The sequence below is a fragment of the Mustela lutreola genome, chromosome 9 (assembly GCF_030435805.1).
Source record: "Mustela lutreola isolate mMusLut2 chromosome 9, mMusLut2.pri, whole genome shotgun sequence".
Classification (NCBI taxonomy): Eukaryota; Metazoa; Chordata; class Mammalia; order Carnivora; family Mustelidae; genus Mustela; species Mustela lutreola.
The window spans coordinates 138,265,481-138,280,554 of record NC_081298.1 but is presented as its reverse complement, the minus strand read 5'-3'; the positions used below and the strand labels follow the sequence as shown (position 1 = coordinate 138,280,554).

The 15,074-nt window shown below is 48.9% G+C and overlaps 1 protein-coding gene across 4 annotated transcripts in view; it reads left to right on the top strand.

Annotated features, from left to right (window-relative positions):
* The first annotated feature begins 780 nt into the window (after positions 1 to 780).
* GREB1 (growth regulating estrogen receptor binding 1) overlaps positions 781 to 15,074 on the top strand; it is a 140,809-nt gene continuing 126,515 nt past the window's right edge. For 3 of the 4 annotated variants that reach the window (XM_059132621.1, XM_059132618.1, XM_059132622.1), the window contains exon 1: positions 2,118 to 2,201. The gene's annotated coding sequence lies outside the window, so the exon portion shown is untranslated. Of the gene's footprint in view, positions 1,007 to 2,117; positions 2,202 to 15,074 lie in introns of those variants that run through there. The other variant, XM_059132619.1, reaches the window with a different exon arrangement.

Sequence of the window (15,074 nt, the reverse complement as noted above, 5' to 3'; positions counted from 1 at the left end):
GGGAGAAGCGGACTCCCTGTTGAGCAAGGAGCCAGACACAGGCTCCATCTGAGATCATAGTGAGAGCCAAAGGCAGACACTTTATGAGTCACCCATGTGCCCCTAGAATGCTACTGAGCAGTTAAAATACATAAAGTAGTGGGGGGGGGTGGGGTCACTGGATGATAGACATGAAGGACAGCCCCTGATGTAATCAGCACTGCGTATTATAAGAGTGATGAATCACTGACCTCTACCTCTGAAACTAATTTAAAAAATGAATAAAGTAGGGCTTTGTGCAGGACTAGGGGGCTCTTACAAACAATATAAAGCCAACCCACCTGGTTACAGAACAAAACAGAATCTAACACACAGAAAGTTGTAGAACTAGTAAAAACACTATACAGAGTTCATGAATGCATTCATAGCAGTAATAGTACAAAAACATGGTTGGGATGTTTTAGACGAGTATGGGGGGTTGTGGAGGGAAGAATTGGGATCTGGGAGGGCTGTCCAGGGGCTTTGACTGTACTGTGATAGTTCTTTTTAACATGAACATTTGAAGCAAGTATGGCAAGATACTAGGACTGGCTGGCTCCTGGGCACACAGGGAGGGTTGGTGATGTTATCTCTCTAGTGAGCATTTGAAATCTTTCCTAATAAGAAGGAAAATGATGGTGCTGTCTTCCTAGCACAGATCTGCCAGGATTCTTCCAGGCAGTTCTCCTACTTTGGACGCAGGGAGCGCTGGCATTTACCGGAGCTGTTCCCTCACCAAGTCCCTGAACTGTCACTCACCAGTCCCAGAGGACAGTGACTCTTAGGCCCAAGACCTCACCAGCAGGGCGTGCAGGTGAGGGGCAGCGAGGGCACAGAGCAGGTTCTGCAACTCGCAGGTTCCTGAAATCACGGGGGCGACGGCTTTGGCTTCAGGAGGACATCTCCAGTTCTCCTTCTCCTGCCCCGTGCTCACTGCTCTGCTACTGCTGCACCACGCGCCGGCGAGGTCTGCAAAGTCTTCTTTGAGGTTCGTTCTTTTAGTCCTTCCTTCATTCACTCCTTCTCCCCACCGGACACGGGGTCCAGGGCAAAGGTGGCCGGTCCCACCCGCAGGAGCCTGGAGTTCCAGAATCTTCCTCTTCTCTGCTGGCCCCAGGCCGGCTCCCTCGTCGCCGCTTGCCCACTAGGTCTGTCGGGGACCGGGGTCTTCCAGTCCCCGCTGTTTGAGCGGGTCCGCGGCACTGCGGGTGACGGGAGGCGGGGGGAGGGGCGGGTCCCGCTGGGCGCCCGGGCGACAGCGACCCTCTGCAGGGCTCAGCCTGGCGGCCGGGCGCGGGCGGGGGGGGGGGCGGGTGTGTGTGTGTGTCCCGGGGTCCTGGGCGTGGAGTGACTGGGAGGTCTGGGCTCCTCTCTCGCTGCCCCACAGATTTGCCTTGTCTCCTCCCGGCGCCTGGGTCCCAAGTGACAAAATGACCTCTGTTCTCCGAAGGTTCTTCCCACTTCTTTCCAGACCCCCCGCCCCGCGGACTCCGCTGTGGCTGGAGAGGCTCCAGGACTTGGTCCCACGGAGTGCAGGGGAGGAGGGGTACGTCAGGGTAGGGGGCTCGCGGGCCGCTGCCGGGGGGTGCGGGTGGAATCCCTCGGGGAGAACCGAGAAGAAGGCGACATTTCCTGGGCGCAGGCGGCGCACCGTGGCTGGGAGCTCCGGCTGGGAATTCCCTGGAGACGCGCGGGGGGCGCGGTCCCGCTGGGCGCCCGGCCCACTTGGACCCTCCGCAGGGCTCAGCTCCGGCCCGGCCTGGGGGCCGGGACCCGGGCACCGGGTCGGGGAGACGAGAGGACCGGGTGCCACCGGGGCGAGAACCCCGGCGGGGAGGCCGCGGGACTTCGCTCCGGCCGCCTCGCCCCCTCCCCTCGCCGGACACCGCCCTCGCCGCGACCCTTCCCCAGTCGGGTCCCGGGGCGGCCGAGCCCACCGCGCGTCCCTTCCGCGCGGTCGGCCCGAAGACCCGGAGAAGTGGACTGCAGGGGGTGCGGCCGGGGTCAGGGGTCGCGTCCCCGGCGCCGGCCGCGCTCCGCCGATCCGGGCTTTGCCGAGCGCCCCCGGCCCGGCCGGAGCCCGGGAGCTGTGGGTGGGACGGCGGCCGGGAGGCTGGGCTGGCCCTCCGACGGCGGCGGGCGCTCGGGAGCGGGGCTGCGTCGGCGGCAGGACAAAGGCCGAGGTGAGAGCGGCCCCGCCGCCGGGCCGCAGGGCTCCGGAGCCGGGCGCGGAGCCCGGGGCGCAGGGCGCGGGGTCCGGGGCGCAGGGCGCGGGGCCCGGGGCGCAGGGCGCGAGTGGGCGCGGGTGCTCCCCCGGCCGGCGCCAGCGAAGGAGGCGGGGTAGGGTCCGGGTCGGGCCTCGAGGGCACGTGGGACCTGGGTGCCGCGGCCTCGTGTGCGTGCGCGCGCCTGTGTGCGGGAGGTCGGGAAAGTTGGAGAGCGCGCCCTGGGCGCCTGGCACGCGGGGAGCCCTCTGGAGGGGCGAGCTCTAACAGACGACGGTGCCCGCGGTCGTGATTATTTTGGGGGTGTGTGTCTTCGTCTGTGTGTTTGAAGAGCTGGAGTCCGAGGTGGCAGCCACATCCCCCCAGCAAGGGACACCGGAGAAAATGGGGCTTCCTTCCAGAACGGCCTGGGACCGGCTCTAAGGGAGGTGGGGGCTTAGAAACTGGAGCCTAGTTTTGCGTCTTGGGAACAAAGGCTGGTTTCTGTCCGAGAAGTAAGTGTGTGTGTGTGTGTGTGTGTGAGTGTGTGTGTGGCCGCCGGGGCGACCCGCCATTCACTGGGAAGGATGCTGGGCCATTTTGCTGTCAACCCGCTTTTGATCCCTGGTCATGAAGACCAGTAGAAAAGAGGGACTCCTGAATTTGCAAACTAAAGCTTTTCTTGACTAAATTCTTATAGAGCTGAGTGTTGCTTCCAGGCGCCAAGGCAGTTTTTAGGAGGCTTTAAAGCGATCAACGTGTACATTTCACTTGAACAAAAACTTTGATTCCCAGTAAAAGCATTTTAATTTTAATTTTAATTTTAATCTCCCATGGTGTTGTAAGTGTTCATTCTGGTACCGCCATCATGTTTGACATTAGAAATCCCCTTTTGAAGAAAATGGTGTTCATTTTGTAGATTCCACATTTGAATTGTTCTATCAGTTTCGTAGCATTCAGAGGCACTTTCCAAAGGAGAGCTAGTAAAAGTTTGAAAAATCAGAATGAGAAGAAGACAGACTATAGTTTAAAGAGAGAGGGAAGTCCCCAGCCCCCTGTGCCTGAGCCCCCCAGTGCCCTTGAGGCATGCTAGGCAGTCGTCAGAATTGAGAGGGACCAGGACATGAAAACACTGGAGGTAAGACCTGGGGAGAGGTGGAGGTCTGGGTAGGGTCTGAGCTTTGTCTTAAAGAAATGTGTTAATGTCATCTTGGTCTGCCGCCCTTTGAAGGAAAATGTAACTGGAATTTTGAAGGCCATTAGTTTAAAGACATTAGGACCCTACCTCTAACTTTTTGTCAAGAATGTCTTAAATCCCTGGGTAGATTTGAAGAATTCCTTAGAACCAGTCCTTAGAAAAGTTTGTTTCTGGGAAACAAAAACCAAATAAAAAATGTGAAGGGAGGAAATGAAACACAGGTGAGGAAATGTTTCTACATGTCTTTGCATGCTGGAATCTGGCTGGTTTAAAATTTGCAATGTGATCCGTGACAGTTTCCATTCCCCAGAGCAGCGGACGAGGGGCGCTGCTGTTTTCTAGAACAAGTATTCTTTATGGAGTAAGAAGTAAGCTCGGTTGCAGCTGAAATTCTATCCTGCCTTTCTTGTTATTGCAGATGGTTTAAATGGTTTGTTTGTGGTTTAAATGTTTTTAAACACTTTAAATATGTGTATTTTGTCTTGGGATTTTTTACCAGGAAAGTTTGTGATCTCCTAGAGCCTGTCTAAAGCGTTCTGTGCAAAATGTGAAAGTGACTGTTCTTTCTTTCATTTAGTAAGTAACTTACTGATCTCCCATGGTGTTGTAAGTGTTCATTCTGGTACCACCATCATGTTTGACATTAGAAATCCCCTTTTGAAGAAAATGGTGTTCATTTTGTAGATTCCACATTTGAATTGTTCTATCAGTTTCGTAGCATTCAGAGGCACTTTCCAAAGGAGAGCTAGTAAAAGTTTGAAAAATCAGAATGAGAAGAAGACAGACTATAGTTTAAAGAGAGAGGGAAGTCCCCAGCCCCCTGTGCCTGAGCCCCCCAGTGCCCTTGAGGCGTGCTAGGCAGTCATCAGAATTGAGAGGGACCAGGACATGAAAACAAAAGCTGTGGTATAGGACCCTGTATGCACCAAGAGAGTAAAGGGAGCCTGCTTCTAATAATTGCACCTATCCCTGGCCCCCATGCTTCAGGGGTTCTGTTCCAGACTGGTAAAGGAAGCCTCTTGGGCTTTCATGGGGGCAACTGACCATGAGAGCTGGCTGCGGGCAGCCTCATTTGGTCTTTCTGGAGGGCCCTTACCTCTAATCTCTTCAAAAAGATTCCAGGCAGTTACTCTTCTCAGCTCATACCCTGCTTAATGGGCCCTCTTGGCTTTTTGTTTCAGTTTCTGGATATACAGATAAATTGTAGGACATTAAAGTTAATTGCACTTTAAAAAAGCAGGAGATGGAAGGCTATGATGGACATAATGCATATTTATAACATATAATTTAAGAACATACAGAAGAGTTGAAACAAAAGAACACCAGAAATCTATGATGCAGATACAGTTAGTATTAACACTTTAGTGTATTTTTTCTGGTATTAAAACTAAATTTTAGGGTCACCTGGGTGGCTCAGTGGGTTAAGCCTCTGCCTTCAGCTCAGGTCATGATCTCAAGGATCCAGCCCCACATTGGGCTCTTTGATCAGCAGTGTGCCAGCTTCCCACCCCACCCCCCCACCTGCCTCTCTGCCGACTTGTGATCTCTGCCTGTCAAATAAATAAATAAAATCTTAAAAAAAAAAACCCAGGGGCGCCTGGGTGGCTCAGTGGGTTAAGTCGCTGCCTTTGGCTCAGGTCATGATCTCAGGGTCCTGGAATTGAGTCCCGCATCGGACTCTCTGCTCAGCAGGGAGCCTGCTTCCTCCTCTCTCTGCCTACTTGTGATCTCTGTCTGTCAAATAAAATAAATAAAATCTTTAAAACAAAACAAAACAAAACACCCAAACCACTAAATTTTATATGCTTCTAAACATTGCTCAAAATTACATGTTCTATAATACATACATTATTAATGTCACTTTGCTTCATTTTTCAGTTAAATGTTATGAATGTGACTTATTTCTATCCTATTGTCCTTTTAACTAATTTTATAGTCTGTTGTATAAAAAACAGTAATAATACTGTTTCTGTAGCATATATTTTTTTAAGGTTTTATTTATTTATTTGACACAGAGCACAAGTAGGCAGAGAGGCAGGCAGAGAAAGAGGGGGAGAGGCAGGCTCCCTGCTGAGCAGAGAGCCCAATTCAGGGCTCGATCCCAGGACCCTGGGATCATGACCTGAGCCGAAGGCAGAGGCTTCACCCACTGAGCCACCCAGGTGCCCCTATTTCTGTAGCAGATTTTTGATCTCTTTTTATTATTTCTACTTTTGATGTCTTTTCATTTTGATTAAACTTTACCTATTGATGGTAATACACATTTCTAAAGCTTGACTGCTCTTAGAGACAAAAAAAGTTTAACTTCTGGGATATAAAGTGGGAAAGGAGACAGTCTTGCTTTGGTTCACTTAATCTCTTAGCTCATTCTCGATCGTCTCTGCCATTTATTACTCTCGGTAACATAATGATATGCATTTCATTTACTCCACCAAATTATGGGCTTTTTTTTTTTTTTTTTAAAGATTCCATTTATTTATTTGACAGAGAGGTCACAAATAGGCAGACAGAGATAGAGAGGGGAAGCAGGCTCCCTGCCGAGCAGAGAGCCCGATGCGGTCCTCGATCCCAGGACCCTGAGATCACGACCTGAGCTGAAGGCAGCGGCCTAACCCACTGAGCCACCCAGGCGCCCAAATTATGGGCTTCTTGAGGACAGAAGTGTATGTCTTAATTTTCTCTGAATCCCTCTAGCGCTCAGGCAAGGCTTGGCATGTCACAGATGTTCAAAATATTTTGGGGGGAGGCAAGTATATTTCGGGGGCTGCATGAGAACCCTAAGCCTTCTCAGAGATGTGCAATGATCAGTCTTGATCCAGCTGATTCCTGTTACCTAGTTTGTTATGGAAAATGTTGAACATGGACAAAAGTGGGAAGACAGTAAAACACTTCTTTGTAATCATCACCCAGCCTCGACAATTGTCAATGTTTTGTCAATTTTGAATCGCCTCCCCCACCCGCCCACTGCAACCCTGCTGGACCTCTCTGAGTTCTAAGATGTGATAGCATATCCTACCTCTGTGTTTTTGACAATGAGTTTACCTCCCTATCCACTGAGAAGGGCATGTCTTTGGAGGCTCGGCAGAAGAAGTGGCTTCTCCAGGAGGCTGTGTCACAGAAAGGCCAGTGATCCGAAGGGGAAATGGCCTAACTTGTTCGGTTTTGACCTTGAGAGATTTGGTTCTCCTCTCTGGGCTCATGTCCTATCCCTGTCACCCGAGGAGCCTGACCTAGGTAAGTTTCCTTCCAGCTTTAACTTTGTTCGTGCTAAAGCCTGCCTTTCAGTCTAGTGTGGTCACTCTCAAACTGTGGTCCCTGGCCCAGCAGTTTCAGTGTCCCTATGGAACTTGTACGAAATGCAGATTCTCAGACCCCCTGCCTAGACCAACTCAGAACCCTGGGGGGCGGTGGCCGTGGTTTGTGGTTTAATAAGCCCTCTGGGTGATTTTGATGACCAGCCATTAGAAACACTAATCTGCGAAGGTAGGCCCAGGGTCTATGAACCCTTTTCAAAAGACAGAAACAAAAACCTGCTGGAAATTGTGCCTTTACCCATCATCTGGCCCTGGAAGTCAGTGCGAGGGAGAGGCTTCTTCCCACTGTGCAGACCTCTGTTAACTGGGGAGGGACTGTGGGATCTTTTGTTGTTCAAGAAATCTGGTTGGTAGTTACATGTTCTTGATGAAAAAGATTTGGGAGAGAAATTATGAGATCAAATGGTTTTGAACTGGGTTATCTATAGGCCATTTTCATTAAAAACAAAACAAAACAAAGCAAACAGTTGAGGGGTGCCTGGCTGGCTCATTCAGTAGGGCACGTGACTTTGGATATCAGAGTTGTGAGTTCAAGCCCCACATTGGGCCTGGAGTCTACTTAAAACAAAAAAGAAAAAAAAAAAAAGGTTGCAAACCACTTAATGTGACTCACCACGTTTGTAATTACACAAATATTGGTTTAGCATCTTATCTCCCCATGGCACCTTGGTAAGTGCTGTGCACTTACCTTTTGAAAGACAATTGTTACTGCTTTCAAGTAATCAAATGGTGTTCCATTCAAATTGGCTTTGCTCACTGTCGTGCCTTAGCGCCTGGCACAATGGCTGGCCCGTAGTAGGTGCTCAGTAAATATTTGATGGATGCATGAGTCTTTGTTCTACAGGACCTTACAGAACTCTGGATAGAGAGCCGAGCCAAATGCTGATAGAGTCAGGGAACAATTACAGGTTCCACTTTGAGGTCTCAACTCCAAATGTAGGAGAATTTGAGCCAAAAGTCCGGTTGGTTTCTTACTTGTCGAGTGAAAGTATCTCTTGTTCGCTTAGTTCTGTATTAGGCTGGGGGGAGAAGTGTAAGGACAGTACAAGGGAATGAAATAAGGAGCGGACACATGTGAGAGGGTTTCATTGATTCATAACTACCTTTCATTCCACTGTTCTGTGCTCCCCCACTCCTCTTAGCCTTAATTACCTCCTTTTGGTTCTGTGTCCAAATACAGCAAGGCTGGGAGTTAGGGGTTAGGGCTTCGACATATAAATTTGGTGAGGCGTGGGGCACGAGGTTTCGTCGGTAACACACGGCAAAGATTACCCCTGAGGCGAGCATACCCAGTGTTGGATCCTGTAGTTCGAGGAGCGGTTCGTAAGAGCACACAGGGGCTCCCAGTGCCGGCTTGGGGGACGCTGAGGAAGAAGGGCACTCCTCGCCTGCTGGGAAAGGCTTGGAGCACAGAGAGGGGACAGCTGGTTCTTGTGCCTCATCAAACAGTTCTCGTGCCATTTGATTACTTGAAAGCAGTAACAATTGTCTTTTATTAAAGATATTAATTTCATATGTACACCCTAGGCATTTCGCATCTCTACAAGTCATGCCGTGCTCACCCCGTGGGTAGCTGCTACCTGTCACCGTGCAGTGGGATTCAATACCACTGACTAGTGAAACCGAGTGAATAATGGAATGGTTCCCGCAGAGTTGGCTGTGGGCTCAGTTGTCTTATCGAATTGTAGAAGTTTCAGAGTTTTCATTGTAAGCGTTATAAATTGCTTCCTTTGTGACAGCAGCGTAACATTGCACGCATCTAGTTGGATCCATGGAAGTAATTCTTAAATCACAGAACTCAAGGCCAACAGAGGGAGTGAATCCTCTTCCGTTATCAGTGGGAAGGTTACCAGTGGGGCCGAGTGGATGGGAGCTGAGAATTACATGGCTACTCTGGGCCAGGTTCCGGATGTAGGGGTATGTCGTTCAGCCCCCCACAACTACCCTGTGAAGAGTGGGCATTACTGTTCCCATTTTATGTGCCCGAAAACCCAAGTCCAGAGACGTTCAGTGACTTGTTCATGCTCCTATGACGGGTGGATGCTGTACCAGGATTTGAACGCACATCTATCCGACGGTAAAGCTATACACAGACACTCCAGATCTCAGCCTAAGAAAAAGTCTGTGTCCATGCTATGACATTTTCATCTCTGTTTCAAGTTAATTTCTGCACGGACTTACTTGTCTGCCTTCGGATTCCCCCTTCTGGCCCCGGGGCTGGTCAGAGTAACATGTGTCTCTCGGGACGGATGTTCTGCCCCTTCCCCTCTGTCATCTCCCCTGTTTCTTTCTGAGGACCTGCGTTTTCTCACTGGCGATTATGAAGGGTTCGTCTAGAAACTTCTCTGGCCCTCTTTTACTAAGCTATATTCTTGGTTTTGCCTGGAGAATTAATAATGGTGAAAGAATAATGGTGACTTCCGTAGCTCCGAGAGACGTGCTTTGCCCCACTGTGTCTACGATGCTGGCTTGATTTTACCGTTGCCTTCAAATCACAGACTTCCTCCTGTTAATTTTTTTTTTTTTAAGATTTTGTTTATTTATTTGACAGACAGAGATCACAAGCAGGCAGAGAGGCAGGCAGAGAGAGGGGGAGCCGGCTCCCCGCTGAGCAGAGAGTCTGATGCGGGGCTCGATCCCAGGGCCCGGAGATTATGACCTGAGCCGAAGGCAGAGGCTTTAAACCACTGAGCCACCCAGGCACCCCTCCTCCTGTTACTTCTTGACTGTCTACAGCATCCCTTAGACTTTAGCAGAGAGGAAAGGTTCTTGGTTGGGCAGAAAGTGAGAACTACGGTCAGCTCTCATCTCTGAAGGTGTAATTTTTTTCTCAAAATGCTAGTTTGACAGCAAATTCAACCTGTTTGTTTGATTAATAAACCCATATTGAATGCTCACTCTAAGCCAGATTTTGCGGTAGGTGTATGTGGTAGGTGAGGGACAGGACACACAGTGTATAAAAGCCATGGGCCCTGCCCTCATGAGGCAGTCTGTAAACTGTAGAGATAGAAAGTATTGTTGTTTTCCCTACCAATGCCTCCAGACACGCAAAAAGTAGAATTTGGGCTGGTATGTTTGGGGAGGTGGGGAACCTGAATCTGAGAAAAAGTGAGGGATGAGACAGATCGTTACTGACTTTGTCCTGAGCTTAAGTACTTGACGTATTTCACCTCCTTTAATCCTTACTTGGTAAAGAGAGTTGTGTTCCCATTGTAAAGTTGGAATAGAGGTGAGAAAAGCCAGTGGACTGGTTATATGGGCAGCATGTATTGGAGAGCCCATTTTTGTCTGGCTCCAAAGTGGTAGTGGGCGCTGGACAGATTCTGGCTGAGAAGACGGGCCTCTGGGTCTGAGTGTACCCCAGCCTGAAGCCATTTTCCCTGCCCTCCCTTCCCACAGACCCATGAAGCTTTGGAGCTGTGGGACATGGACCAGCTGTATCAGCATCACTTGGGAAATCGTTAGATGTAAATCGTAAATGTAAATTCTCCGGTCACCCCCCTCCCCGATTTTCTGAATTCAGAGTCCCTGCTGGGGGGGCCCGGGAATTTGTTTTCAGGAGCGCTCCACATGAGTCTTATCAGTGCTAAAGGTGGAGAAGCGCTGCTCTAGAAGCTGCTTTAGAACTGCCTTGGCAAGAGGTCAACGGAAGGGATCTTTGATCTATAAATCTGGAGACCATCCTGGACGCAGCTGCCGACTTCTGGCTTCCTTAGTTGGTCTTGCTTTTAGTTAATGGTCCTACTTCTATGTCAGTGATGGTGAGCTAGGTGCTTAACGTCAGGGGAGTGTTAAGAGCTGGTTGTCTGGAGTCCTGCAAACCCAGTGTCAAACTTGAGCCCATCTATACTCGGGCAAGCCTCTGAACCCTCTCTCGGTTTGTTTCTTCATCTGTAGAATGGGGCCATTGGTAATAAATGCCTCACAGGGTGGTTACAAGAATTCAGCATGCCGTGTGTGAGCCAGATGCTGAGGACACACCTGCAGTCTGTCTTGGGGGATGGCCTTCGAGGTGCTCTCCCGCGGGGGTGCTTAGTTCTGAGAGGTTAAAGAAGTTAAAGCTCCCAAAGGCCATGCGACTCAATTTTGTGTGTCTCTGGCTCTGGGTCTGACTGCAGAGCTCTGTCCATCCTTGCCCTCCTATGGTACAGTTGCTGTGGAAATTGTTCTCAGGAACCCCATTTCTGGGGCGCCTGGTTGGCTCAGTCAGTTAAGTGGCTGCCTTTGGCTCAGGTCATGATCCCAGGATCCTGGGATCGAGCCCTGCATCCGGCTCCCAGCTCAGGGGAGAACCTGCTTCTCCCTCTCCCTCTGTCTGCTGCTTTGCCTGCTTATGCTCTCTGTCTCTCTAATAAATAGATAAAATATTTAAAAAATAAAATAAAAAAAATAACAGGAACCCCGTTTCTGCCCAGGAAGTCTCCATGCCTCGCTCTCGCACTGGTGAGCCGGGGCTGCAAAAATCTCTCAGACTGAGGCTGGGGTCACCACTAGGGCCTTCTTTCAATTATTTGATCACCATGGAAGGGAACAAAAATGCCTTGTTGCGATTTTAACCCCCTCCACTTATATTTATCTGAGGTCTTTGCATGGGTGAAAAGGAACAGGTTCAGACTCAGCCCTTGAAAGCTCCGTTCCAATCCCCGTTTATACTGTGTAAAGCTTGCGAATTCCCAGGGGGCTTCTCACGCGGAGACCAAGGCAAGGGATAACACCGCATCTTCTCCAGCCCCGTGTCTGCACTTGAATATCTAATTCCCAAAGCAGGGCATCTGGACAAAGCATTCTCTGCTGCTCAGATGCCAGAGTGTTAATGCAAGCCACTGGCGAGAAGAATATTTTTTTAAAAATGCTGATCAGTTGTTATTTTTCATTAACATTTTATTTTGAGATAATTATAGACTCACATGTAGTTGCAAGAGATAAGGCAGAGCTCCTATGTACTCTCCCCTCCGTTTCTCCCAGCGGCAGCATCTTGCAAAGCCGTGGTACGGTATCACTCCGATTGTGCCGTCCCTGGTACGGTATCACTCTGATTGTGCGTCCCTGGTACGGTATCACTCCGATTGTGCCGTCGCTGCACGGAGCCCTCATGTTGCTCTTTCAGGGACTCAGCTGCCCCTTCCCCACTCCAGTCCTTCAGTCCCCGAGGCCTGGCAGTCACAGTTCTGTTCTCCAGTTCTGTAACTCGGTTGAGTCACAAATGTTTCACGCACGGGATTCTGCAGGATGTGACCTCTTGAGACGGGCTCCCTCCTCGTCCCCACTTCGCGTCATCCCCTGGAGACTGACATCCGTTGTTTTGAGTGTCCGTCCTTGATTCTGTTTCCTTGTTGAGTCTGTGCCGCGCTGTGGATGTACCACGGTGTGCTGAACCATGAACCCATTAGAGGATATCTGAATTGCTGCCAGTTTTTGGCTGTTACGAATCAAGCTAGTGTGAACATTTTAGGTTTTTGTGTAAACGTAAGTGTTAGTTTCTGGGGAATAAATATCCAAGGGTCCAATTGCTGGATCTTATGGTAGTTAGTCGTTTAATTTGATAAGGAACTGGAGAACAGTTCTCCAGGATGGCTTTATCGCATCACCTCCCACCACTGTTGTGTGAGGGCCCAGTTTCTCTGCATACTCAGCATTTGGCGATGTCGCCCTTTTGTGTTTTTGCCAACCTGATGGGTGTCTACTTATATCTTACTGTGGTTTTAATTTGTATTTTCCTGGTGGCCGGTGAAGCTGACCATCCTTTCATGGCTTATTTGCCATGTGTCCTTCTTTTTTGGCAAAATGTCTCTTTATAGTTTAACTGTTAAGTTTTGAGAGCTCAAAAAAAAAAAAAAAAAATCCCAGGTATTGGTACTGTGTTGGGCATGTGGTTTGCAAATATCTCCTTCTGTTCTGTAGCTTGTGTTTTCATCTTCTTCTTGGGGTCTTTCTCAGAGTAGAACTTGCCCATTTCGATGAGGTCACGGGTATCGATGTATCATTTTAAGGATGTGCTTATGGCATCAAACCTAAATAGTCTTTGCCTCGCTCTAGATCATGAAGATGTTCAACTGTGAGTGTGTGTTTCTCTTAAAGTTCACTATTTTGTTTTACATATAAGTCTGTGATCCATTTTGAGTTGTATATGGTATAAAGGTTTAGGTCAAGGTTCATTTCTTTGCAGGTGGATTTCCAGTCGTTCCAGCACCATTTGTTGGAAAGGCTGTCTGTCCTGCACCGAACTGCTTTTGCATTGATTTCTTTTAAAATTTTAAGAATTGTTGTTTTTTGGAATAGCATGGAGGACATTAGGAGAAGAAAGGGAAAAATGAAGGGGGGAAAATCAGAGGGGGAGAGGGGCCATGAGAGACTAGGGGCTCCAGGAAACAATCTGAGGGTTTCGGTGGGGGTGCGGGGGAATGGGTGAGCCTGGTGTTGGGTATTAAGGAGGGCATGGATTGCATGGAACACTAGATCTTACATGCAAACAATGAAGCATGGAACATGACATCAAAAACTAATGATATACTGTATGGTGACTAACATAACATAAAAGAAAAAGAAAAAAAAAAGAATTGGTGCTTTTTATTACGGAGTCAAATATATTGGGTCACAAAAGGGCCTAAAGTTTGCACAATAAATTTGAGGTGCTCAGATACATACTTTAAGGCTTTAAAGAGATCATAACAGCACAGGGTCACTGTAGGTCAGGACTTGCTGGCACTTAGGTAGGGGTGTGAGGCCTGGTATGGGGAATCTGGGTGGGTTGGGGGGGGCTGATGTCCTGGTGAATTTTGCTGCTGCTGTGCAGCTGGGCAGCCTTCCCCTCCAGGGAAGCGTGGGTGACCCTGGTGTCGTGGGTCAGTCTGGGGCACACTGACCTTTGGGGTGGAGTTGACCTTGTGGTAGGCATGGGCATGACCTGGTTAGGCTCCCACTTTGTCTCCTCTGTGAGCTGCAGCCCTGCCTGATCTCTGACTGATGTCAGCTGTCAGCTCCCGTGCAGTGTCCCCGCCTCCTCCGTGGCTTCTGGCAGCTGCTGGCCGTTTGGAAACCGGTGTATGGAACACACAGGGCTCGAGTGCAGCCTTGGAAGTCCGAGTTGACATTTTAAAAATTATTGTTTTATTTTAAGATGTGTTCTGTTACTCTCTCTCTCGCTCTTGCTCTAAAATAGATAAACAAGTCTTTAAAAAAAAAAAAAGGGGGCGCCTGGGCGGCTTAGTAGATTGAACATCCTACCCTTGATTGTGGCTAAGGTTGTGATCTCATGGGTCGTGGGATCGAGCCCTGCGCTGGGCTCCCTGCTCAGGGGAGAGTCTGCTTGAGATTCTGTTCTTCCACTTCCACTTGCTCCATCTCTCTCTCTTCCTCTGAAATAGATAAATGAATGTTTAAAGAGATAAAATGCTCTCTGTTACACAAATGTGTTCAATGGAGAAAAGGGAGATAACACAGTTAAGCAAAATTTATCTGTAATCCCCATGCCCTAGGATAATCCCTGTAAGCGCACAATTGTTAATTTTGGAAGGAAGAAGAAGAAGATGATGGTGATAAATGCTTGTTTCTTTCATAAACTCTATTCTCCACCTGGGCCATTAAGACACAAAGCTGATTTGGGAGAAAAAAAGTAACGAAAGAAATTGTTTTCTCATCAGCTGGATGTGGAGAGTTCTGATGTCGCTGACCACATCCGCCATGAGGCCTGTGGTGGTGCCTTGGCCGGCTTGGGGGCACGTACCAGAAGGGGGGAGCAGGTGGGCTGCTGCAGTCAGGAGTGCGAGAATGATCTTTTGTTTCCAATGTTCGGCTGTCCAGGATGATGGCCGAGGACATCAAAGACATGTCTAAACACTGTTATCTGGCCCTGTCCTTTGCCCCGAGTGTGTAAGGGGTCTCCCCACAGGGAACCCTGGAGACCAAAGCTTCCATCATGCTATTAATTCCAGGCAAGAACTGATCAATAACATTTGCATTCACCATCTCCAGTGGCCTCTCTGTTTTGTTCTGAGGAAAATTTATTTACTTTGCCGATGAAAAGACTAGAAAACATTTTCTTCACATTTGAAATGTTAGATGTGTGACACTGCAGAAAAACTCATAAAACACAGAAAAATATAAAACAAAAAGCTATAATTCCCCCACCTAGAATAAGTTCTTCTTCTTTTTTTTTTTTTTTTAAGATTTTATTTATTTATTTGATAGAGATCACAAGCAGGTAGAGAGGCAGGCAGAGAGAGAGGAGGAAACAGGCTCCTTGCTGAGCAGAGGCTCGATCCCAGGACACCGGGATCATGACCTGAGCTGAAGGCAGAGGCTTTAACCCAGGTGCCCCAGTTCTTATTTTTTTTTAAATGT